Source organism: Anastrepha obliqua, chromosome 3, assembly GCF_027943255.1.
Source record: "Anastrepha obliqua isolate idAnaObli1 chromosome 3, idAnaObli1_1.0, whole genome shotgun sequence".
Lineage (NCBI taxonomy): Eukaryota > Metazoa > Arthropoda > Insecta > Diptera > Tephritidae > Anastrepha > Anastrepha obliqua.
The window spans coordinates 50,046,297-50,071,888 of record NC_072894.1 but is presented as its reverse complement, the minus strand read 5'-3'; the positions used below and the strand labels follow the sequence as shown (position 1 = coordinate 50,071,888).

Genomic DNA, 25,592 nt, shown 5'->3' with positions numbered 1-25,592 from the left:
ATGGAGATGAATTCAAAGAAATATATTTCTAACGAGGAGGTCGGTCCTCCAAAAAAAACCGACGAAGGTGACTCCGACTGCTGCCAAAGCTGCAAGCAAGGTAATAGTCAGACCGCCATTAATAGGAGATAGAGGGGGCTTGAGCAAGAGGGATGGTCCCAGCACGACTACTGTAAGATACAGCAGGGAGCGGGGAGGCAAGCGATCGGCAACAGGAATTTCGGGGTTAACTCCGCTTAGGGCGAGCAATCCCCATTTCGCCTCAACCACTTTTAGAGGAGGGGAATGGACACCTGCTTCCAGGTTTAACCGGAAGGTTGCCTTAGAAGGACCTGGTACTTCTAGTCGGAGTACAACTGTAGGACAGAGGGACTGGATAAACATGTCCGTCCCGCTAAGCAAAGCTACTACGAAAAAAGACGGTACAAAAGGTCTTATTTAGACTAGGAGAGATAGTAGCAGAGTAGCATGTGAAGACGTTAGGTCAGTCACGCTCTACGGGTTGGCCGAAGCCAAGGAAGGAGAGGTTTGGCCGAGAGCCAAACTCCAAGAGGTTAGTAAGGAATAAATTCCAAGCAGACCCCGAGCTCGAATTTGGATTCCGGCCAAGTCGGTGGAGCCGAAGCAAATTTTTAAGTCCTGCAATAGCAACCTGTCAATTCAGAACTAGAAGGTAGGAGAGTAGAAGAGCCAGTAGAGGACAGAAGACAGGTGATACTCATCCTCTCCCCCCCCGCGCAGAAGTTTAATGTTGTAAGGTTCGGGTTTGGACTCCGATGAGGAGAGTAGCAAAGCCGGCTTCCGTTGCGATACTAAAGAAGGGTTGGTCTGCCGATTCTGAGAGGTTGGCCGGTGTGGGCCGGTCTTCAACTAAGAGGATCTCCTCGCTGACACTGAGGGTGAGGAGATATCGGAGGAGGACGTTGACGTCACGAGGGTGGAGATAAAATGGACAAATTCACATGTAGCTGATCCAAATTAATCTCCACCACTCTAAACTTGCGTCCGCGCACCTTTCTGTCCGCTTGACTGCCGGTTCACTTGACGTAGCCCTCATTCAAAAGCCATGGATATGCGGCAACATAATCTGCGGACTCGGAGTTAAGGGCTTCAAACTAATTGCCGTACATCACACAGGTAAGATTCGTAAGATTCTGCATCGTAGATAGAAATAACATCAACATTTTCTTGCTTCCACAGCTCAGTAGCGGCAACTTGGTGGCGACTAGCATTGAGGAAACACGGTTTATGGCTAGTCTCCGCCCATATGGTCTATGAAAAGACGCTGGATGAGGCTCGAGCGTTCGTGAGAGAGGCAGCTCTGAAGAAGTCTTTAATTCACTTTATTCTAGAAAGCAAAATTAATGCGTTGAATTTAGGCTCAAAGCCGGTCTTTGTCTAAATGAACAGAGAGAATATTCTGGATATCACCCGGGCTTCTGACATGTTTCCCAACCGCGTTAAGAGATGGCGAGTTTCAAACGAAAATTCGTTCTCAGACCATCGGTACATTGAATTTAAGATCGACTTTAGATCCCCTCAAGTCGGTTAGGAATACACGAAAAACCGACTGAGACTTAACAATAATTAACTAAGAACTTTACTTCTAAAGATAGCCCCCAATACATGATGAATTGGTTAATCAGGTAACTAAAGCAATGAATAGCTCCTTAACAGCTAGTTGCCCGGCTGTTAGACTTAGAGGGAAGTCTAAACCACCTTGGTGGACCAAGCAACTAAACTCGCTACAAAAATACCATAGAACATTATTTAATCTCGCCAAGGTCACAAGACGGTCAGAGGATTGGCAAGCCGAGGCTGAACTGAAAAGTTATAAAAAAGCAGTCAGAACTGTGCAGCATGAATCCTAGCTAAATTATTGCAAAGGAATTGAAGAAACTTCAGAAGCGACCAGATTGAGAAAAATTCTTTCAAAGACGCCATGTACCCTAGGCTATCTACAGGGTCAACGGAATACTTGAACTACGTCAAACGAGGAATCATTAGGTCTTATGCTAGACACATAATATCGAGGAAACAAGTCGGTGGAAGAAAACGACTCCGCTAATCATGAAAGGCAATCCGACTTAGGAAGACTATTATTGACAAACGCAAAGATTGAATGGGCTATCAACACTTTGGTCCTCATAACTCACCAGGACTAGACGGTATCTATCCTGCGAAATTGCAGCAATAACGGGATATTGTCTCAGCGTTTATTGAAAGTGTATTTCATACCCAAGGCAGGTAGGTCCTCACACACTAATCCCAAAGACTTAACACCCATTAGCCTTACGTCTTTTCTCCTCAAGAGAGAATAGTGGACGAGTATATGCGAGGCGTTATACCAATAAATAGGTGCTCCTCGGCGCAGAATGACTATACTAAGGAGAAATCTACAGAAACCGCCTGGTGAGACCCTTATGGACATTCTGCGCTCAGACATGGCCACGCTTAGGAGCTGGACTGAGAGTAGGGGAAACATAGGCTTCCTATAATCTCTTCGCTGGTTTTTAAGGGTGTGGAGATTCCTTTGAGGGAGAATCTCAAGTATTTAGGACTCATTTTAGATAGGAAACTCACATGGAAAACTAATATTGAGGAAAAAGTAAAAAAACATCGGTAGTTAGGCCAATCTTAATGTATGGAATACTTGTTTGGTGGCCATCTGGTCAAAAGGCGATTTACGCAAAACTCATGGGTAATGTCCAAAGAACAGCTTTTTTATGCACCTTTATTGGTTTAAGAACTACCCCAAACAAAGCGCTGGAAGTGCTCATCAATTTACCTGCACGAAATCTCGTAGTCGGCGCTTATACTCAAGAGTATGGCGCTATGGAAAGAACGGTGGATTGGCCACGCCTATATTTTGCACACTCTGAACAGTCACAAAAAAGAAATAGACTATTTTAGTCGTAGAGTCACCTTCGACAAGCTCTTCAAGACGAGTCAAGGCCATGGAGAAGGGGGGAATTAAGGTTTTATACAGATGGTTCCAAGCTAGCCGATAAGGTTGGCTATGGAGTATTTCCAATCCTAAGAACTATCCGTTCAACTAGCAGACTACTGCAGTGTCTATCAGGCAGAGGTTCGCATGCCGTAACAAAAACAACTATTATATAAATATAATCTCGGATAGCCAGGCGGCCATTAAATTAATGAATGCGGCCATACGGCTATACTAAAAGCAATAATTGCACAGGAATACCGGGCAGCCCTAAATGATATTATTTCGGTTCTGGGGCACAGAGGTATTGAGGGAAACTGTTAAGCCGATAAGCTAGCTAGGAAAGGTACTGCTCTACCACTGCTCAGCGACAGAAGTATCATTGGGATACCTATGACCACGAATAAACTATTAATAAAAAACAAAATTATCCAAGAGGACAATAGGTAGGTCATGGAGAAATGAAGATACATGTGTAACAGCTAGGCCACTATGGCCGCAAATAAACAAAAAAACGACAAAAGAATTGCTTAGCCTCTCGATAGATGATATCTCGAAGGTCGTGGCTTGTGTCACCGGTCATTCGCTATTTGGTAGGCATTCCTTGAAACTTGGACTTTTCTCCTATAAATATTGTAGAAGTTGTAGAGATGAGGAAGAGGAAGAAACAGTTGAGCACTTCCTTTGAAATTGCCCAGCCTTAGCTAAAATCAGAGCAGGTTGTCTAGGTAAACCCTTTTTGAGGATTAGAACAATCCTGAGTTTCATAAGAGCCTTAAAATGGTTTCATGAAAATAAATAAACAAGGTTCCTGTGCCACACAGTGGTATCATAACAGACCTGTAAGGTCTAAGTGAGTTGGTCGTACGGACCGACTACCACCATAACCTAACCTAACCGAACTTTTCATTTGTTGGCAGCGACGCCTAAATATAATATTAAAAAACAACGAAATAAATACTTCGCGTTATTATTTAGAATAGAATAAAAGAATGACACGTGTCTGAAATTAAAAATTAAGATTTGAGGCCAAATATATCTTAAATCGAGTTCTTACTTAAAACTGCAATCAAAATTTACTAAAAAAATTGTATTCGAGTGGTGCAAGCAATTGGCTTACGAGATATAGCTATACATTTTCTTGGAAAAGAGGTGCTCAAAATTAATTTTCAGGTAAAATAATCCGATTTAGGGCTATACCGAAAACCCCGAATGGGATTTTGTTCCTTTCGATAAGTAGTTTTAAAAACAGGAGTCAAAACTGAGCCAAATTTCGATGGCCTCGAAAATGTTGTTCAGTCGTATCATCCGATCTATACAATATATAATATTTTGGAAGCATTAGTTTGAAAAATACGTATATACACATATAGAGTTGATCAGACGCTACAAATTCTCAGTCACACTCCCTAATGTTTTCAACAGAGCACCACCAAACCCCGCCTTCTCATAAATAGCTCGCCATAGGAAGGCGGTTTTGTTGACATTTCACCGAGAATGGTCCAAACTGTGCGAAGTTTTACAAACAATTTAGCGCGTCGTTAGTGTGAAGTGTTAATCATTAATTGCACGTTAGTATTTGCTTCCAGTAAGCTGCGCAATTTCCAATGGCTTTTAAAACGTCTGCCCAAATGGAGTGAATCTTTCCTTATTCCACTTTTGCGCACATTAAAATTTGTACGAACAGACAAAAAACAGATATTTTGAATGTTTACGAAATCTATCACTTTACTTATTTGCTTACGGGAACTAGAACTATCATCATCATTATCATTTGGCGCAACAGCTCTATGTGAGCTTTGGCCTCCTGCACAAAATTCCTCCATATGGCCCAATCCTTGGTTGATTCCTTCCAGTTATTGGCCTTGAGTTGCCTCATATGGACTTTTGGTCCTCAATCCATCTTGATTTTGGTCTGCCCCTTACTTTCGTTGCAAATATTTTAGTACTTGTGGGGTCCATTCTCATGGTATGTTATGGTATGGTTGTCTTTGAGTGCACCGAAGATTGAAATTGAAATTTGAAGAGGTCGAGCCAAGGAGCACCAGGAGATTTGATGGCTCCTACAACACTCAGGCTAAAAAGCCCATTGTATTTAGAGCTCTGGAAAGAGGATAGATAGTCAAGGAGGGAAGGAGAAAAGTATGAGAGGAAGAGATGGGAAGGAATAGAGACAGAAATAGAGATAGTTAGTCCTGTGAGAATTTTCCATATTCTTTGGCAAATCTGTAAATATCCTCCAATTTTAGAGAATGGATATTACTCTTTCTCACGACATCGGAACCCAAAACTCGTAGCCATGCTCTAGCAGAGGCAGGGAACTCACAGAGAAAGTGCACGTTATTATTTGTTTCCAGTAAACTGCGCAATATCCAATGGATTTTAATACTTCCGCTCAAACGGAGTGAATCTTTCCTTATTCCACTTAAAATTTGTACGAACAGACAAAAAACAGATATTTTAAAGGTTTACGAAATCTATCACTTTATTTGCTTACGGGAACTAGAACTATCATCATCATTATCATTTTGAGCAACAGTTATATGTGAACTTTGGCCTCCTGCACAAATTCCTCCATATGCCCCAATCCTTGGTTGGTTCCTTCCAGTTATTGACCTTGAGTTGCCTCATATCGACTTTTGGTCGTCAATCCATCTTTGTAGTTTTGCAGCGGACCGTCGCTCTTTAAGTAAATTGCATACATAATCGCTGATCCCATTCATGATTTCTCAGGGACTGATTTCGATTATTGGCTCTGGCCCTTGTGGGGGAGCCGCTGCTTCACAGTTGGCCAATTCATCGGCAGCACCGTAGATTAGTCTCTACATTTTTCTATCGAATACTTGGAGTTCGTTTTTGTATTTTTTACTTATTGTCCAAAACTCCGATCCGTAGCAAAGAACTGGTCGGACTATAGATTTATACAGCGACATTTTCAAGGTCATTCAGCAGCTTGCATTTAAAAAGTTTAATTATTAAGTAGAATGCTCAATATGCTGCTTGTATTCTCTCGTCGATTGTCATGCGTTGTCGTGGCTTAGTTTAAACCCCAAATACGTGAAAGTTTGCAACGCTTCAAATTCAAAGGGCCCGATTTTGATTGTACCAGGTATCACATCATTTTTTCTGGACATGAACATATATTTTGTTTCTTTCTCCTTAATTCTCAATCCAATTTTACCGGTTGCTTTTTCTATATCACAGAAAGTATTTGATAAGGCATACAAGATGTTTTGCTGATGATCGCAATATCATCCGCGTACGCGTATATTTGTGTTTGTGTGTTAAGTATATGTCCATTATTTTTGCATCAGTTACTTCGTCTATTGCAAATCACAGTAAAAGATTAAAAACAGTTGAGGACAGCGTATCGCATTGTCTACCTCCGGTCAGTATTTTTAAAGCCTACTAGAAATATAGCACTGCAAACTGAAGATAAGGAGTCACGCTAACAGCTGGCAATCGCTGGCATACTGATTCAATTGCAGTCTCAGTCTCGTTATTAAATAGCCGCACCTCGTACGTATATCCTTGATGCTAGTGCGCATATACTACGTTTACTGCCAAAAGTAGCAAGACTAATTAACTTAGGGAAGATGCTGCAAAAATATATATTTTAGTTCCACACGAAGCGCATTTAAATTTGCAAAACTACTAAAGAGTCCACGTCAAATTTAGACATTATACGTCAATCAAAATTATCAAAATAACTTAAAACCTCACGACCAGAGCTGCAGTATTAGTACCTGGAATCAAACGTCGACTGTGCATCAAATGTGCATGAATAATGGAAGATAAATAAGAGATCCTAAAAGTATTACTGTATGCTAAATAAAAAAGTTAAACGAATAAATGGACGAGGAAGAACATTTCTATCAATTTGTCTGCACATAAATTGAATACTAAAAAATCGTGCATGCATTTTCACACATATTTGTACAGACCACTCCATGTTTTATTATTATTATTTTTTTTATATTGTAGAAAATTTGATTTTAGAAGCGTTTTGCTCAAAAATAAATCTGATAATGTGAGACCACTACTCAAGCAAGCATGCATAGGTATAAAATGCCAAAGTGCATGCACGTCCAAACAGGACATTCATATTAGTACCGACAAAAAATAGAAAATTGAGACATTTTCCACCGAAGACTTTACTGAAACTCAACGGGGCAAAGGCAACGTTATTTCCAGCGCTGAGGAAAGCACCGCTGTGCCACAACGTTGACAGGAAGATTATTATATTGCAGGACATCAAAAAGTATTCGACGGTTAAAAAATTTAAGCTTCACTACACATCGTTCATACGAAATGCAATACCCCATTCTAATGTGAAGCAAAAAAATATAACAAAATAGGAAAACAAAAATATGGTCAGGTTGGGGAGGTCTGACAAGATAATGTATGTGGAGCATACATAGAGACAAAAGTACATAACTAGACATTCGAGCATAATAGAACGTGATTACATGACGGAAGAGCTTATATTTACCAAAATTCTAACTCATACTTGAAGCACATTTGGATAGATATAAATTCCGTACACTGCTGTTATGGTCCATGTTTTTATCCAAACAGCTTTTACGTTTATTTTTATATTTCATACAAAATCATTTTTCTTTATGTGCTAGAAATAAATATTGGTGCTGGGAGGAATCGATACTTAAAGTAGTAAGTACTTTATTCCTAAAGGCATCCTAAGTAGAATGGAATGGGATTATGGATGGCGGGAATTTTTTTTCCAAGCACTATGCACACTGAACGTCTATGATGCCTATGGCGACCATATATTGTGCCCATGGATTGCACCCCGTAAATACGCATGGCAGAACTCGTAGCCCGATCCCCCTCAGTACAAGAAGGCCTGTTAGGCCTTTTCAGGACACTTTTAGTTGTTTTGCATGTGTCAGTACTGCAGCAGCGGTTCTCTTGAGATTTATTAATGAAAGCCTTGATGTGCCCGACTTTCCAGCTATGCTTGGCCCACTAGCTCAAGCTAAACAATTCCACTATACGCACAATGGTCGAAATGGCCGATCTAGCAAAATTTAAAATTTCCCGAAAAAAAATAAACGCTACATTATTTTTGTTTATTTAAATACGAAGACAATATCCGATGAAGCGTCGCTTGGAATATTTAAGGGAAGGATTCTACGGAAGATTTTTGAACCTTTGCTCGATGGCAATGGCGAATATCGCAAGCGATGGAACAATGAGCTGTATGAGCTTTACGACGACGTAGACATAACGCAGCGAATAAAGATCCAGAGGCTTCGTTGGTTCGGTCATCTCGTCTGAATGGACGCTCGACTCTGAAAGTATTCGATGCGACAGGTGCTAGCAGAAGAAGTGGAAGGCTTCATTTGCGTTGGAAAGATGAGTTTAAGAAGGACTTGGCTTCAATTGGTGTGTCCAACTAGCGCCGATTAGCACGAGAAAGAAATGACTGGCGCGCTTTGTTAAACTCGGCAAAAATCGCGTAAGCTTTCATCGCGCCAATTAAGAAGAGTAGTTGAAATGGTATATTTTTAATGATGTACAATGTTCACAAAATGAATTTTATTTGATATTTTCCTTTCGACCAGGACTATCTAACCGATCCTTGTTTTCCCCCTAAAATGTTTGCCAAATTCTATGGCTCCTTTTCCACTTCTCTACTAATTTGCTATTGCGATTTCTTAATCTCATCGGGCCACATTACAAACAAGTCTCCAGGTTGTTCCTAAAAAGTTTAATATCATTAAAAATTACAAAAGGTAAGAGCTGATTTTGTACATTTGCGATCACAACGAAGCACGTTAATAAGCAAAATATAGATTAGCTTGGGTAATTTTAGGAAACTTTACAATAACCTGGAACAAGTATTAAATTTGAGATACAATTTAATACACGCAAAATAAAAAAGCCAAATGTTTTGAGTTAAACGCTAAAAAAAACACTTTTTTCATGAATTTATTGTAGCGAAACGGTTCAAGTCAGTTTATTAAAAGTTGTTGCATATTATAGAGTAACATTTCAAGAATATTTGATAAAATTTTCATGTAAAAATATTGCAAAATGAGCGAATGAGAGCACATTTACGTAGACGTCTTTTCAAAAATACATTTTGCAGTAGTCAGCATATCTCAGCGTAGAATCATCTGAAATCAAAAAAATCGAATAATTTAGTTAAAGTATGAGTTAAACTTCCTCCCAACGTTTATTTTGACGATTTATTTTCATTTTCAGCCATTTGGTAGTCGTTTGAAGTAAAAAGTGATTTTTGACGAAAAAATTACGCCATTTTGTAGGTGTAAAACCACCTTAATATAAAAAAAAAATGGCGAAAAAAAACGTTGGGAGGAGGTTTTTTATATGTAAAATATGTGTGCAAAATTTCAAAAGGATCGGTTGAGTAGTTTTCAAATGCCAATGACTACGCACTTTAAAAAAAAAGGTTCGAGAAAACCGCGTTTAAAGTTTGTAACGGACTACGCGCGCAACTGCTGCATCTCGGCAGATGTTTGAGGCGGCTCGGCTTTATGCTCTATAACTTAAAAGGTTTTGCTCGGATTGACTTAAAATTTTAACACGGTATTTTTGAAATGTTTTACTACAATAACATGCAAAAAAAAAAATCGATTTTTATCCCTGAGAATCACTCTTGCTAATAGGTGTTACTATGGGCTAAGTAAGCAATTCAGTAGTCGAGCCCTCTCCCGCATGACCAAACTGACACTTTACAAGTCGCTCATCATACACGTGTTGCTTTATGGCGCAGAGGCATGGGTAGTGTCACAAAGCGATGCAGCCGCTCTTGTGGTGTTCGAGAAAAAGTTCTTCGTAAGATCTTCGGCCCTGTGCGCGTTGGCGAAGACTATCGTTCAAGAATGAACCACGAGCTGTATGAGCTCTACGCCGACATTGACGTGATTCAACGCATCGCCATCCAACGCCTGCATTGGCTAGGGCATGTCGTGCGTATGGATGAAGAAGTTTCAGCAAAGAAGGTGTTCGAGGGCGAAGTCCAAGGGAGCCGACGCAGAGGAAGACCATTGCTCCGGTGGAGAGACCAGGTGGAGGAAACCCTATGCTCGCATGGTGTACAGAATTGGAGAAGGCGCGCGCGGAGCAGAGCCGCCTGGAGTAACGGTAACGGGTTGTTATGGCCACCTAAGTATAAATTGCTAATATATGTATTCATTGTGTATTATGCATCAGGTTGGGAACTTAAATCTTCAGAAGAGGAGCTTCTAATTGATGCAAAGAGTTCCTTTTATTATCTGGTTCTTCATTTTCATTTTCAACAATATACTTATGTACTTATATTGCTTAAAATTTACCTTGAAAATTTGTTTCCTCGTTTTAAGTTCCTGCGAGATGAAACTAATGGATCTGACGATAATAAATAACAAATGAGTCGTATGGTATGTACTAAAGCTAAATTAATGTATATTCTAAAGCTTTTGTGGGAACTTTGTAAGTATTCTTCACATAATAAACCTGCTAAAACAATTTAAAACAAATAGTTAAACATATAAATAAAAAGCTCAGAAAATATTATCTGTTGGTAAAAAAACGAAATTAATTACATCACCACAGGGTACTAAAACTTTATGTACAGAACAAGGCATGTGTTACCAGCTACAATTTCTGAGGAACAAGGATTTTGTTTTGGTAACAAATTACTGAACTTATTTATTTAATTTTAAATCCGGATGAGTAATTTCTGCAGCTTCCTTAAAACTCTTTCTTTTAACACCAATATTGAAATATTTCACATAACTCGAGTATAATTAACTCAAATTTGACTTTCAAAACTTGTGGTAACCTTTTCCAAAAATATATTTAAACGAAAATCTTTACATTTCAATTAAATGACGAATTAAGTTAAATTTCATTTTTCTAAAAGATGGCAACATATATATTCCAAATATTAATCAAAGTTATAAGCTATCCGTGCATCCAGCATCTGTGCTTCAAGCGGATACTGTGCGCGAAGCGATGAACTTTGTTGTGGAAAACAGGTGGAAAGGCAGATAGATCTGTATGTGTCTGCAGCGACAGCAAAGCTGCACTCATGCCCTCCAACCACTGTTGAGCTAACTAACTACCCCTGTAAATCCAGGCTGAACTACATATGTCGGTAGACATAACACATATCTTGATGCTAGCATGAGTCCCGGGCCACGTGGGTATCGCATGGAATGATATCTCTGACTATTTAGCTAGGATGGGCTTTTAGACCAACTTATTTGGCCCGAAGCCCGTTCTGCCACTCCCTTCTGCAGTCATCAAAGCCACGGTTAGCAAACGGGTTACTTCAACTCACAAGTGAGCTTGGCAGGCTGGAAGAGACTGCAGATGGGCAGAACTAATGTTACCTGTAATGTCCGACTGACTGCCGGAGGTCCTGCTGTCATTAGGCAGAAAGGACTGTAGGCAACTGGTTGTAATGACCACGGGTAACTTTCTAAGGGCGAAGCACATGGAAAAGGTAGGCATCTCAGACAGTGCACTCTGACCAACATGGGGAGAGGAGGATGGGATGGCGGACCACTTTCTATGCGTCTTCCGGGCCTTCGCTCGAATCAGGCATGAGGTCTTTGGCACTGATGTGTTAAGAAGCGACCACCTTGGCTCCTTGGCACTACAAAATCTACTCAGATTTCATCAGGGGTTAGGTAGATTTAAAGAAAATTAAAAAGGGAATCCGAGCGCAGTACAATAGACTTAATATTTTCTGAGTGCTGTACTTGCTAGTTTGTTCCATCCGCATGCCATTTTTTTTTTATATCCGTCTAAATATTACCGGGTGAAGAGGAATCCCTTATTCTGGCGAAACCTTTTTTCGCATGGTTTAAAACTCTTTTATGGTCGATCTTTAGCTACTGGGCGATAATACGACTACTTACATGATTTTATCGACATTATCAACATTTTCTTTAACATCAAAAATTTCTGAAAGGAATAGATGAAATCAAAATTGAACGTAATAAACTGTTATCAATTTAAAACTGCAAATTCACTGAATTTTCTCTTTGTTGACTTCAATAAAACCCTGTTCGTGAGTTACAGGAATGGACAACGAACATAAGCTTTAAATTGTTTGATCGATACTTTACGAAAAGCCTCCTACCGAGAAAATAACGGATTTCTTCTTCCCCAAACTAATATAAACTAATATATTCCCTCAGTGCAAGAATACTAATGGCCGTCATACGGTATATTGCCATATTAGGACTGGTATGTCCTACGATCACTTGAATATGTATCAGGTCAGTCCATAAGTTCGTGCGTTTTTCAAAGGTGATTTTAAAATTAATAAAAAAGATGTTTAAATTTTGATGTTTATTAATCAATAATATATTTTCCTTCATTATTTACAATGTCTACCCAACCTTGAGGCAAATTTTTAATTCCCTGCTCAAAAAATTATTAGTCCTTGGAGCCAAAACACGCTTCGATATCCTTTTTTATAGCTTCTTTTCAGGAGTAGTTCTTGTTACTCATATGGGATTGAAGTCCCCGGAGAAGGTATTATTCACAAGGTGCAATATCCGGAGAGTATGGTGGATACGGCATTAGCTCCCATCCGAGCTAGTTCAGCTTGCCTAATGTTTGCCTTGCGGTATGAGGTCTTACGTTGTCGTGGTGAAACATAACTTTGCGTCTATTCTCTAAAGACGGTCGATTTTTTTAAGTGCCTCATTTAGGTTTGATAGCTGATGGGGAATAATAATCAGCAGTTATCGTCTGGTTTGGTTCCACAAGTTCATAATAAACAATACCAGCCATATCCCACCAAATAGACAGGAGAATCTTCTTGGGGTGAAAGTCATCTCTAGGGGTCGGTTCTGGTGTTTCATCTTTATCTAACCATTGGCGTTTGCGAACAGGATTATTGTAAAGGACCCATTTTTCATCACCAGTAACGATACGGTTCAAAAAACTTTCATTTTCAAACCGGTGCAGCAGCTGAGAACACACATTCACTCTCTGCTGAAGGTTGGCGACGGAAAGTCTATGCGGAACCCATTTTCCCAGCATTGAAATCTTTTCCAACTGAACCAGGTGTTCCATGCGATGAATTTAACCTCTGAGCTATCATATCGACTGTCAAATTTGACTCAGCTTCCACGAGTTCGAGCAAAGCGTCGGAATTAAAGACTTCATTACGACCAGCGCGCAGAGCATCCTCCACTTGACAGTTACAACTTCGAAATTTTGGAAACCACTTTCGCGCAGTCCTTACACTCACGGTATCCTCTCCACGTACAGTATTTATTTCTGCTGCAGCAGTTGAGCATTTTTTTATGGACTGACCTGATATATAGGAACATAGCCGGTCTCACAGATGGTGGGAGAATAACAGAAACAGAAACATTGACATAAACTTCAAGGCAGAAGGGCAATGAAAACTTTACATCTCTTGTTAGAGTTTTAACAGGAGCAGACCTATCAGACTGTAACAGCTTTTCGAAGGCAATAGTTCTACATTTAATAAAAAAAATGAAGAAAGAGAAACACCTCCTTTCTTACGTAATATCCAGCTCATTGCACATAACACCTTTAGATAGACTTAAAATTGATTCAAGAACGAAAAAAACGCAACAGATGTAGTTTATCTCATTTCATTTCATTTATCTATACTAATATTATAAAGAGGAAAACTTTGTTTTCTATACTAATATTATAAAGAGGAAAACTTTGTTTGTTTGTTTGTAACGAATAGGCTCAAAAACTACTGGACCGATTTTAAAAATTCTTTCACCATTCGAAAGCTACATCATCCACGAGTAACATGGATCATATTTTATTTTGGAAATAGGGCTCGAGATATAGGTCAAAACGTGGACCCGGGTAACCTTCGGATGTGTATGTACAATATGGGTATCAAATAGAAGCTGTTGGTGAATGCTTTAGTCCAGAGTATTTTTCATGCCGCTCCGTGACTAGGGTCTCGAGATAGAGACCAAAACGTGGACCCTAGAATGTGTTTGTACAATATGGATATCAAATTGAAGCTGTTGGTGAATGCTTTAGTACAGAGTATTTTTCATGCCGCTCCGTGACTGGGGTCTCGAGATATAGGTCAAAACGTGGGCCCGGGTAACCTTTGGTTGTGTATGTACAATATGGGTATCAAATGAAAGCTGTTGATAAATGCTTTAATACGGGGTAATTTTCATACCTATTGATGACTAGGGTCTGGAAATATATGCCAAAACGTGGACCCGCCGTGTCTTTGCACCGAATTAAACCAAACTTACACACATTGTTAAGGAGGTATTGAAGATGGTTTCCGTATAGTTTGAATACCTATTGGTAGATAGGGTCTCGAGATATAGGTCAAAACGTGGACCCGGGTAACCTTCGGATGTGTATGTACAATATGGGTATCAAATGGAAGCTGTTGGTGAATGCTTTAGTTCAGAGTATTTCCATCCGCTCCGTGACTAGGGTCTCGAGATAGAGACCAAAACGTGGACCCTAGAATGTGTTTGTACAATATGGATATCAAGTGAAAGCTGTTGATAAGTGCTTTAATACGGGGTAATTTTCATACCTATTGATGACTAGGGTCTCGAAATATATGCCAAAACGTGGACCCGCCGTGTCTTTGCACCGAATTAAACCAAACTTATGCACATTGTTAAGTAAGTATTGAAAATGGGTTTCGTAAAGTTTGGTTGTAATTCGGAGCAGTGGCAACGGGTACAGCGTTCTTTTGAGCCAGCCATAATGTCGCTTACTTTTTTAACGCTTGGGGCGGAACTGAACTGTCAAATTGACAGTGTCAGTTAAAATGTGTCAATATTTCTTTCTGATTTGGATGCCATAAGGAAAAAACGTAAGTGCAACATGTAAAAATTGTTTGTGAATTTTTTTGGAGTGGATTTTGGAACAGTGAATAATTTCTTACGAAATTTGAGAATTTAATGTGAAATCCGAATGAAATTATGTGTTCGTGGAAAAAACAATTTTTTTTCGTTTTTTTTTTTTTTTTGAAAAACATAAATGGATAATGGTTAAAAGAGCTCCAATGCTTAATAAAACATATAAATTGAAACGAAAAATTCATGGATGATCAGGAAAAAAGACGATCGTTTCTTAGTTATTCATATGCGTTGATTTGAAATTTAAAAACAATCTTCTTTTTTCCTGATTTTCAATTTATATTTTATATTTACTCAAAAACAAATAGAAAAACAAAAAATATTGTTTATGCCAAAGCGCTTGAATAAAGAATAAAGAAATAAATAATATGAAAACCATATATTTTTTGTTCTAAACCATATCTATTCTATTTTAGTGTGCCCAGCGAAGGGGGCCGGGTTTGTTAGTTAAGTATATAGGCAAATCCTTACAGACAAAAGAACATAAAGATAAAAAAAGTGACGTCCAGATGTCAGTAGTGCATAATTCCTAAGCGGTACCTTTTTTATGTCGTCTTTGACATTTGCCCAGTAGACAGAGGGACAATTTTAACAATGGATACCTACACGATAGAACAACGCGTTAAAATTATTGACACTTATTATACAAATGATCGATATTAAGAACATCATATCGACAAATTCGATATTTTTTATGGAAATAATCATCCGAATGAGTCGACAATTCAAAGGTTGGTGAAAACATGGGAAAAACTGATTCTGAAAAAAAAACTGGCAGACCAATAACTGGACGTTCTGTTGAGAATAGTGCTGCTGTAGCGCAAAGTATTGCTGAACAACCTTCAACATCGATATATCGACGTTCTCAACAATTACAGGTGCTAATGGTAGCCATTTAAATAATATCGTTTTTACATATATTTGTTAAGAGTCGTATTTTGAATAGAAATTGTGAAACCTGCCAGAATCTACATTTGTGCAAGTTTTATTTTTAAAAAACACCTAGGTGCGTCTTTTGGAAAACCCTATACTTATATATAAGACTTAAAAGTAATTTGAATAGATCTTTATGTACAATACATATAACATAAATTGACACTTACACCCTCAGTTTTGAGTACTAAAATGTTTTATGCCGCCTCCGGTTGCAGTAGATGGGTTTTTTGTTATGAGGAGATTTTTTCATGACAGAAATACACTCGAAGGTTTGCCATTGTCTGCCGAGGGAGGCCGCTATTAAAAAACCTTTTCCTTCTTTTGCTTCATCCCCTATTTGAATCCAGCTTAAATAAAAATATAAATCTAGAAAGAGAAAAATTAAGATTAAGGCTACTAAAAATTGTATTAATTTCATTAGGAGACCTAGTAATAGGTGCATAATTTAAATAATTGGATTTAAGAATTTCAACATGTATCAGAAACTGAAAACGCAAAACCTTTTTGGAGAATATTGAAACGTATCTGCTCCAGTAGATCTAGGCAATTAATGATGCCACAGACATTGTCATACATAAAGATCAGTAGTTGCATTACACGCCTTGAGAAAAATGATTTTAAATTTATTGCACAGCAAACCGGAGAAAACTACATTGACCTCTTTTGATCCTTTTGGAGTAAACAATATAATTTAGTCCTGCCATAAGTTCTGTTTAAAGTTAAGTCCGTTATAGGTATGAAATTATAATACTTTTTTTAATGAAGTCAGTTTTATTTAACCTGTAAATATTAAAAAAAACAGTTGTAATTTTTATTCGAAATGGTCACCACTTGCTTTTGCACAAGCCTTGAAACGATTAGGCCATTCAGATATTGCAGCACGCACGGTTTCCATCGATATTGACGTCACTGCTCGAACCAAAGATTCTTTGAGACTCTCGAAATTTCTGTGAAGACTAGTCTAATGGATTCAGATCTGGACGGCCAATATTCTGCGACTCTGAACCCAGGAATATTGTTTTCCTGGTGGACTTTTGTCCCGATCTTAGCCCTTTTTGCACAGAAATGAAGAAATGTAACGCCTTTACAAGAGACTCGAAACCAAACCAATACGGAGGCTGGATGGTGCCCACGCTGAACCCTTGGAACAACATTTTTTGCATCTTTACAAGTTTTAGCATAGATTTTGTCATTTTGCTTATTAAAAACTTCTTCAACAGTGAAAATTTTCTCATCTTTCTCTATTTTCATGGCTTCTTGCATCCGTCGAGTCGAATTTTCTTCAAGCGCGTTTTCAAAAGATGGCCCACTGAGCGTTGGAAGGCTTTCATACATTCATTTCTCGGGACAAGATTTTGTGCATTCTAAAGGCATTTTAGCGAATTATTTCTCGAACGGCTTTTATGACGGATGACGGCCACATCTTTTTCTGCCTATCACTTCAGACGTTAGGGAAAAACGATTGATCGTGCGGTAAACAAGCAATCTGAAATTATTATTTATTAAATTAAATTATTAATTCATTCGAATAAATTGTTTAAATCAATCACGCAATTTTTCACGCAATTCTGTATTTTGCATTGAGCAAAAATTTAGCAACAAATAGGACTGTCATACATAAAAACCCACAAATTATGTAGGATCTTATCCAAAAAAGGAAATTTGAATGGAAATAGAATTATCATTAGGAGTGTAAGTGCTTCAAAGGGACAGATTGAAGCTACTTTGTGTCAAGTATTTACTACAATGTTTTGATTTTATTAAGCGACAACATCTTTTACCAACCGCTTTAAAAATCTGAGTGTCTTTGTCTGAGACGAATTGGTAGTTAATACTGAAAAATACATAAATTAAATGAACTTTTAAATGAAAATTTCGCAAGTAATCAATCATTGTTCACTCAGGTGCGACATAATATCACACATTTGCATACATACCCAAAGACGCACATGTATTGGAAACGAAGCAAATTGATCTGCCAAAAAACTTGGATTATAATTGAAAATAATGAATATGCATAAAAGAACTGCAAAGGTAATAGTTATTCGGAGGAGAAATTTCCCAAGTAATATAACAAGCATCGCCGAGCACACATCAATACATGTTCGATACAAGGTGGGTATGTATGCATGCATAGAGGAAAAAATTGGTTGTATGTACATATATAAAAAAAAGAAAATTCAAAAAATATCCACAGATATGGAGTACAAATGTTTTTATGCAGGGTTATCCAATAGAGGCATTTAAGCCTCTAGCTTGCAGGGCGACTGCGTTATCCTAATCGCACAGTAAATTACGCGATAGAAGAGTTAGCAAATGGCTCTTTATGCGCTAGTTGAGTCCCCGCTAATATGACACTGCAGTAATCATCGAAATGTCTTCGTAATGCATCATCCAACGAAGTCTTGTCTTATTATCTTATGTTTCATGTAATTAAATACTCTTAAGTGTAAATGTTGCCATTCCTAGAGCACTACTAAGTAGTATACTAATCCAAAACTTTATTTAAAATTGAAGAAATTCTTGGAAAACCCTTTTGCAACTCACACACGCCAGTAAAAATATGGATAAAACACCAGACACGGGAAATAACATTGACCACGACTTTACTTTGAGCTGCCGGGCAGCGTTGATGCAACATCTTATTGATAGAATGAGGTTGCAGCGACCACCAACAAACACGAATATGCATACAGACACATACATACAGATGGTTGCATATTTTAAAAGTGTTTGTAATGAAGAAGGGAAAACTTAGCAGAAAAGAACTACGACGACCGCGCGCAGCCTTTGAGGCTGAGGCGGTCGTTAAAATGCCATGCCGCATAACAACAAAACGGCTTGAAAGGGTGATTGAGTATAAAATAAACACACACTAACACGTTCACATGCCTACGTGCACGCAATGAAATTGGAAGGGAAGCTACACTAAAGGACAAATATAGCAATGGTTGCATGAGAAGAAGAGTTGCCTAGTTGCTGACCAAGCAAAGGCATCATCATCAGCTGGCCGACCACTTTTGCTATGTATGTACGTGTATGGGTAATGGGAGTTGCTTGCTATGATGCCTGCTGCAAACAAAGTTGCAGTAAAAGCAAAACGAGCGCCTCTAAGCAGCTCTAAAAATACGTATACATGTATGTATGTGCATGTGTGCAAGTGATTGAAGTGAAATAAAAATCCTGCAAACGGATGTGCATGCTATAGTTAGGTACATATAATACATACATACATATGTGCACACACTCGTATATGTTTGGCTTCAGATACGTGCTGAGGTGTTGCTATGTGCGGTGGCATTCATGGACGCGCGACTCAAGCACTGACATTTTCGCGACGTACTCGTATAAGCGACTCGTACTCGTATGGTTGCAGTGTAAGTCGAAGGAAGGTGTCGAAACGATGTCCTGCTAGTCCTCTGGACAAAACAGCAACATAACGCGAATTATGAATAGATGATTGTTAGAGGGTGCGCTTATTGTAGCTGCTGTATGTGACCAAAGCAAGTGTAAAAACGTACCAGCGCACTGACAGACCAGTTTACAATAAGATATACACAAAATGCAGAAATGCAAAAGGTGGAGCACAGCAACAAGAAAAAAGCACAAACATGCACACTTTGCATACCCGCATCCGTCCAGGCACATGTAAGTGCAGTGGAAGGTGTACTCTCCTGTGACTAGCAATCGCAGCAGACAGGAGTTCGCTATTCAGCACATGTGCACATAGGAGTAGATTTCTACGGTAAAATAGATTTTCCTAACTTTTACGAGATTGTATTTTTTTGTTTTGTTAATTTTATTCGCATTTTTATTTCTTCAATGTAATTCTTGTTTTGCATAGCGCGTTTTATTGTCCTAATATCTTTTTACTTTGCCAACGCTTTTGGCTAACTTTATAGTATTATCAATTTTTTTTTACCATTAAGCTTTTGATTTGATTCACAAGTTTTGTTTTCTATTTTTATTCACTTTTCGATTTGATTTTGTTGTCCAGTTATTTCCTTCCTGTGCGCATGCAAATGATATTTCGCCCTCTTCGCAGCGCTTGGCCTCATCTCATCTCACCTCACTCATCACATTACCCTTTATAAATACATCCAGCATCTACTACGTAGCATGGCATTTGCACACACTCCGACATGTGTGTCTGCGAAGGAAATTTATGCTGCACTCATTGAAAGCAGGTCCTCATAACCTCCATTACTTCCAATCGACTATTGGTAGCGGCACTGAAAATAATAAAAATTGAAAAATGCAGACAGTTAAGCGTTTTAGAGAATGGGGTGTGTGGCATTAGCGAAATTAGGAGGCGGGTAGTGCAATGGTAACGTTGCGCTTCACATAGAGTAGGGCGCATTTGATATATGAACTTTTGTTGTCTACGCCTGTTATATTGATTCAATTTTTTCCCTGCTTTCTACTGAAATATTTTCCGCACTTCTTAGTTTTTGTTGTTGATTGTTTTAGTTTTTTGTGATTGCTTCTACCTCATCGTCAGCAGAAGGTAACCAATGCCATTACCAATTCCCATCCTGTCAGTCTCCAACTTATTGTCTACACACAGGACGCTGTAGGGAATGGCAGCTGCTTCAATATGTATTGATTTGATACATAGTGTCTGATGTCTGAAGTAGTTTCTACCGCTGCGCCCGACGTCTATTTGCAAATTAAAGTTAATGCTCAGGTCAGAATCGATTAACTCGAATTTTTCGGCATTAACAAAGGGTCGTAATGTAAATTTTTCATTTTTAAATAACTTTTTTAGAAAGTTTCATAATGAGGTAATGTAAAAATATGACTTAACTGTTCAATTTATTCAAAGTAAAATTGAGTGCAATGACTCGGGACTGGCTCGAGGACTTCAGTCGGTATCTCGAGAATAGCTTTAAAAATGTTGGCTTCCAATGCTTCAACCAAAGTTGGTTTATGCACAAATCATTTGGACTTTACATGTCCCCACAAATAAAAGTGCAAAGGTGTGATATCACACGATTTGTTCCTAGGTGGGAGATAGAATGCTCACCGAAACGACTCACCGATGAAGCAGTAAACCCATTGTTTCACGGGCTGTATGGCAAGTACCCGCAATGGCCGTCTAGTTGGAACCAAATGTTGTGGAGATCACAGACTTCAATTTTCGCCATCAAAAAGTTGTTTATCATGTGGTGATAGGATCGCCATTCACTGTTACATTCGTGCCAGCCTCGTCTTTGAAGAAATATGGACCTATGATTTCTCCTATGATTCGTCGCCCTTAAGTTAGCTTGAGCGCGTGATGAATACTTTTCACAGAGCGTCTATGTTCGCAATGCAGTTGTACGATTTGTAAACGTTTTTACGATTATATATACAGATGGTTCAAAACAAGACGGCGAAGTGAGATTTGGAATCTTTTCCAATTCCCCTCACATCAATCTATTATTTAGATTACCCGACTACTGTAGTGTATTCCAAGCGGAAGTATGCGCTATTTGGTATGCTGCGAAAACTCTCTTAGAAAATAGAATATCACTAGAGGATATCCGCTTTTTCACCGACAGTCAAGCGGCCGTTCGAGCACTCAGCTCCTCTTATACCCACTCAGATGTGGTTCGATCCTATCTCTTATCTCTTAATGAGATAAGTGTTCAAAATTCTGTGCAAGTTATCTAGATACCGGGTCACAGTGGATTCGAAGGTAACTGCAAAGCTGATGAGCTCGCAAGAGCTGGAGCTGCGCAATCAAATGTTAGTAACGTACCCACAATCCACATTCCGCTCTCAACATGTAAAATGCATTGATCAAGAATTTAACAGCATTGCTAATCGGAGGTGGCGATCGGAAACTACTTGCTTACGACCAGACAAATCTGGCCATCCTACAATCTGAAACAGACAAAAACCCTTATAAGTCTTTCGAAACACGAACTAAGGCATATAATATCTCTTATCACCGGCCACTGCCTTTTGGGCGCTCACGCACGTCGGCTCGGGGTTCCTCAAAACGACCTGTGCAGATACTGCGAGGACGAAGATGAGGAAGTATCGAGCAGACATTTGCTGTGCAGTTGTCCCGGTCTAGCCAGAAGTCGACTCGCTCTTCTAGGCTCCCCAACGATTGACAATCTTTCAGTACTCTCGAACCTGAAAATCGAATATCTCATCAAATTCTCGAAACGAATTAATATCTTTGACCAAAATCTACAATAAAAATCTCGGTTAGGTGGGGAAATCATATAACATAATGAGCTCTAGGGCAACACAACGGACCCAACTTGCGATCTATGTGGCATTCCGATGCGGGGTCACCCTTAAACCAACCAACCAACCAAACGTTTTTGAAGTGTAAGTCTATGTCATTGAATATGGAAAAAAATTATTTATTTAGTTTGACCGTAGTCACACGTGTAACTATCTCACATCTGTAAAAAAACCTTATTGAAACAAGTGCCTCCAATCTCATCACCCCTTATATTAGAAAATGGATATTCACTTGAACGCCAAGTAGCAATAATTATCTGGCGACCTTGCAAAATTTTCTCAAATTGCGATGCATGTCTTAACACTCCGAGTGGATGTTCTTTGAGTTTTTTCATGGCATAAAGCCACTCTAAGGTCTAAGGTTTCATGCCTTGGAGCGGTAACTTTTGTTCTTCTTGATTTGCACAATAACCGCCTAATTTTTTCGTATAAAATCGATCCAATTACAAACACCAGTGCAGCCACGTATTTCTCCACTTGGCCATTTCAACGCAAAAGCAGCCTTTATCTTCTTCTACAACCACAAGAAGATAACGCATCGAATACTCGTGAGCATGGCATTGCCATTGTGGCCTCTATCGGCTACTATATTCGCCTTCGTCAATGCATAAATGTCCACAAATCTTTCCTTCGCGTAAAAGGACGTATTTGAATAGCTCATCTGGTAGTCGGTCAGCTTTTGCAGCGTTGTGGTTCTCCATCATAGCCTAGTATGCGTCTCAGCGGCTTTATTTTCCCAGTGATCTTTGATGCCTAACTATTTAGTAGGATTTAAAAACGCTCCTACCATAATTTTGGTATGCTCTGGGTATTAGTATCCACCTACGTCTTTATTCTTATTGAAACTACCGAGCCTTCTATTAATTTTCATGTCAGCCAAAATCTTGAACTTTATGCTGCATTGAAGCGTGTGAGGTCTAATATTAGGCAACAACTTAGCTTGTTGGATAGTTTTGTGCTGGAACTCGGTGCAATATTCGGTCATATTTCAAGCCCTGCCTACCGGAGAGAAAGAGTGCAATTAGTGACTAAGATTATCATACCACAAATCAGCAAGTGAATCCTTCCAGCACCCTCCTTACGGGTTGTGGTTTAGTATTTATTCCGAATTATATTACATAAATTTATGATGTTTTGTTTTTTGCGAACATGAGCAAACTATGTATTACGAAAAATCGAATCAATAAAGTTTTCCCATGAAAATATTTGATATGAGAGTAATATGTAAATGATAGTGCTACCCCAAATAGTGAAAGGAAAATGGTGAAGGTGTGTGTTCGCTCACTCTCAAATCTCGACAAAACAATAAGTTGATTGTATTATATTCGGCTGGAAAACCACAACGACGCGTGAAATGATTCAAAAAGTAAAGAAGCGACTTGAGCGAAATCCCGCACGAAGTGCCAATCAAATGGCAAAAGAACTGAAAAAATCTGGCCGCAGCATCCGCCGCATACTGAAAAAGCCTTACAAGATCCAAAAGGCGCATCTCACACCAAGCAGCAACAAGTCAGACTTGAGAGAGCGAAGGAGTTGCTTCACTTCGCCGAAAGCAATCAATTTCCGAACATTGTGTTTTCTGACGAGAAAATGTTTCAAATTAAGCAATTCATAACGATCTCAAAACGATAGGGTTTATTTGACCGACCGCTCATACGATTTGGGCCTTGGGCCTTGGGCCACTGTAACCGCAGATGAGCGCCTCTTCATCGAGCCTGGCGTCAAGGTTAATGCGAAATATTATCGGGAAAGTATTCTGGAGGTTACTTTGAAACCGTGGGAAGACAAACATTTCGGTGGCAGACCATGGACGTTTCAACAGGACTCGGCACCGTCTCACAAGGCTCGAGTGAACCAAGAATAGCTAAAAAATAACGTTCTGAACTTCATAAGGTCCACACAATGGTTCTCAAATTCACCAGACGTGAATGGATTATTCTCTAGGCGCTATTTTGGAGAGCAAGATCTGAACTAAAAGATTCACCAGTCTCGAGGCGCTGAAAAAAGCTATTTTCCGCGAGTGGGCCAAAATACCTTCAAGTCACATTCGGGCAGCTTGCGATTCGTTTCTGGACCATCTCGAGGCCATAGTCAAGGCAAAAGGTGGTCATATCGAACAAAAATAGATTGATTCTTAATTTTGTATTATTCTCAAGCATTTTTTACTTGAATTGAATAAAAATAATTTTCCAAACTAAATTTATGGCCTTTTTAATTGGTTACACTTCGAGTGCCGGACCCTGTATTCCTAATCAGACTAAAGTTTTCTTTCATAACAAATAGTATGTGATTTTCATTTTTGATTGTATATGTATAATATATATATATATGTCTACATAGGTATGTATATACAATATAATTTTGACTTTCAAAACCTAACACTCACACTGATTTGAGCTTTTTACATCATTTACAAGCAGGAGTCCTTGATAGTAGCTGAATTCACCAGCAGCATTTTCTCAAGTGATTCCTGAAAAATGTTGAAGCATACGAATGCAAGTAAAACTTGTCATGAAAAAAATGTGGAAATAAAGGCAAGGTTGAAAGGGATCAAGAATTTGAGCCTCGAGTACAAGTGGTACGTGAACTTACAAAATCTACCGGGAAGTTACTGGAGCAGAAGGGTGTGTTTTTTAACATTCTAGAGGAGGTTGATGGTACAAGATTTAAACTATCTTACCTACAACTGCCAAAGTCCTCACAGTTGATTTATTATGTACGTCCTAATAAGACAGGGCCAACACTGTCAACATTCAATAGGATAGATGTAAAAGATCGCGTATTGCTTGAGAAGATTTTAGAAAAAAGTAATGGAATTAAAGGAATTCTGGAGAAAAAGAGATTCTTATTTGTACATGGTCAAACTCGTATACATATGGATAAAGTGACAAATTTAGGTAACTTTATGGAACTTGCAGTTTGCCTGCGGTCAGATCAGATCAGACAGTAGAAGAGGGGCAGCAAATAGCAAACGAGTTTATGAAAATATTTAATATACGTGAGGAAGACCTAATGACTGGTGCTTACTTTGATGAATTGATTAATTAAATCTTTATGTAGAATTTGTAAATTTTCCTTTTGGAAAACTTACTTCGAGATATTAATTATATACATTCATTACTAGGAAAAATTTGGTTTACTTTATTTTGATAAAGGAAGATGCAAGGCTGTAAGTTGTGTGTGTGTATGTATATAAGCGTGGACATTTATTTTTTATTGTGGAGGGTTACACTTACAACTAATATATACATAAAACCACATAAATATTAGGTGCTAGACGATTCTAACATAACCGAAGCGTCATAAACCAATGCTGAAAACAGTGACCGACGTAAGTAGTCCCTTACCGCAGCCCCAAAACTGAGCAAAACTCATCCCGTGGGGAACAACTGTGTTCTTTTAATTACATATTTACACAATACATCAGTTTGTGTGTGTATGTGTTTGGTTGTATCTACACAATGTTGCCATTGATAATTTTGCTTACACACTTTTTCACACATCCGCGTTATCAGTTACAATTTTTCATTGTTTAATAAGCCAAAGCCAAAAACCCACAAATGCAAATAGGTCATTTATCTATAATT

At 38.7% G+C, this 25,592-nt stretch overlaps 1 pseudogene; it reads left to right on the top strand.

Annotated features, from left to right (window-relative positions):
- LOC129241956 (uncharacterized) lies at window positions 1-25,053 on the top strand (annotated as a pseudogene).
- The last annotated feature ends 539 nt before the right edge of the window (window positions 25,054-25,592 follow it).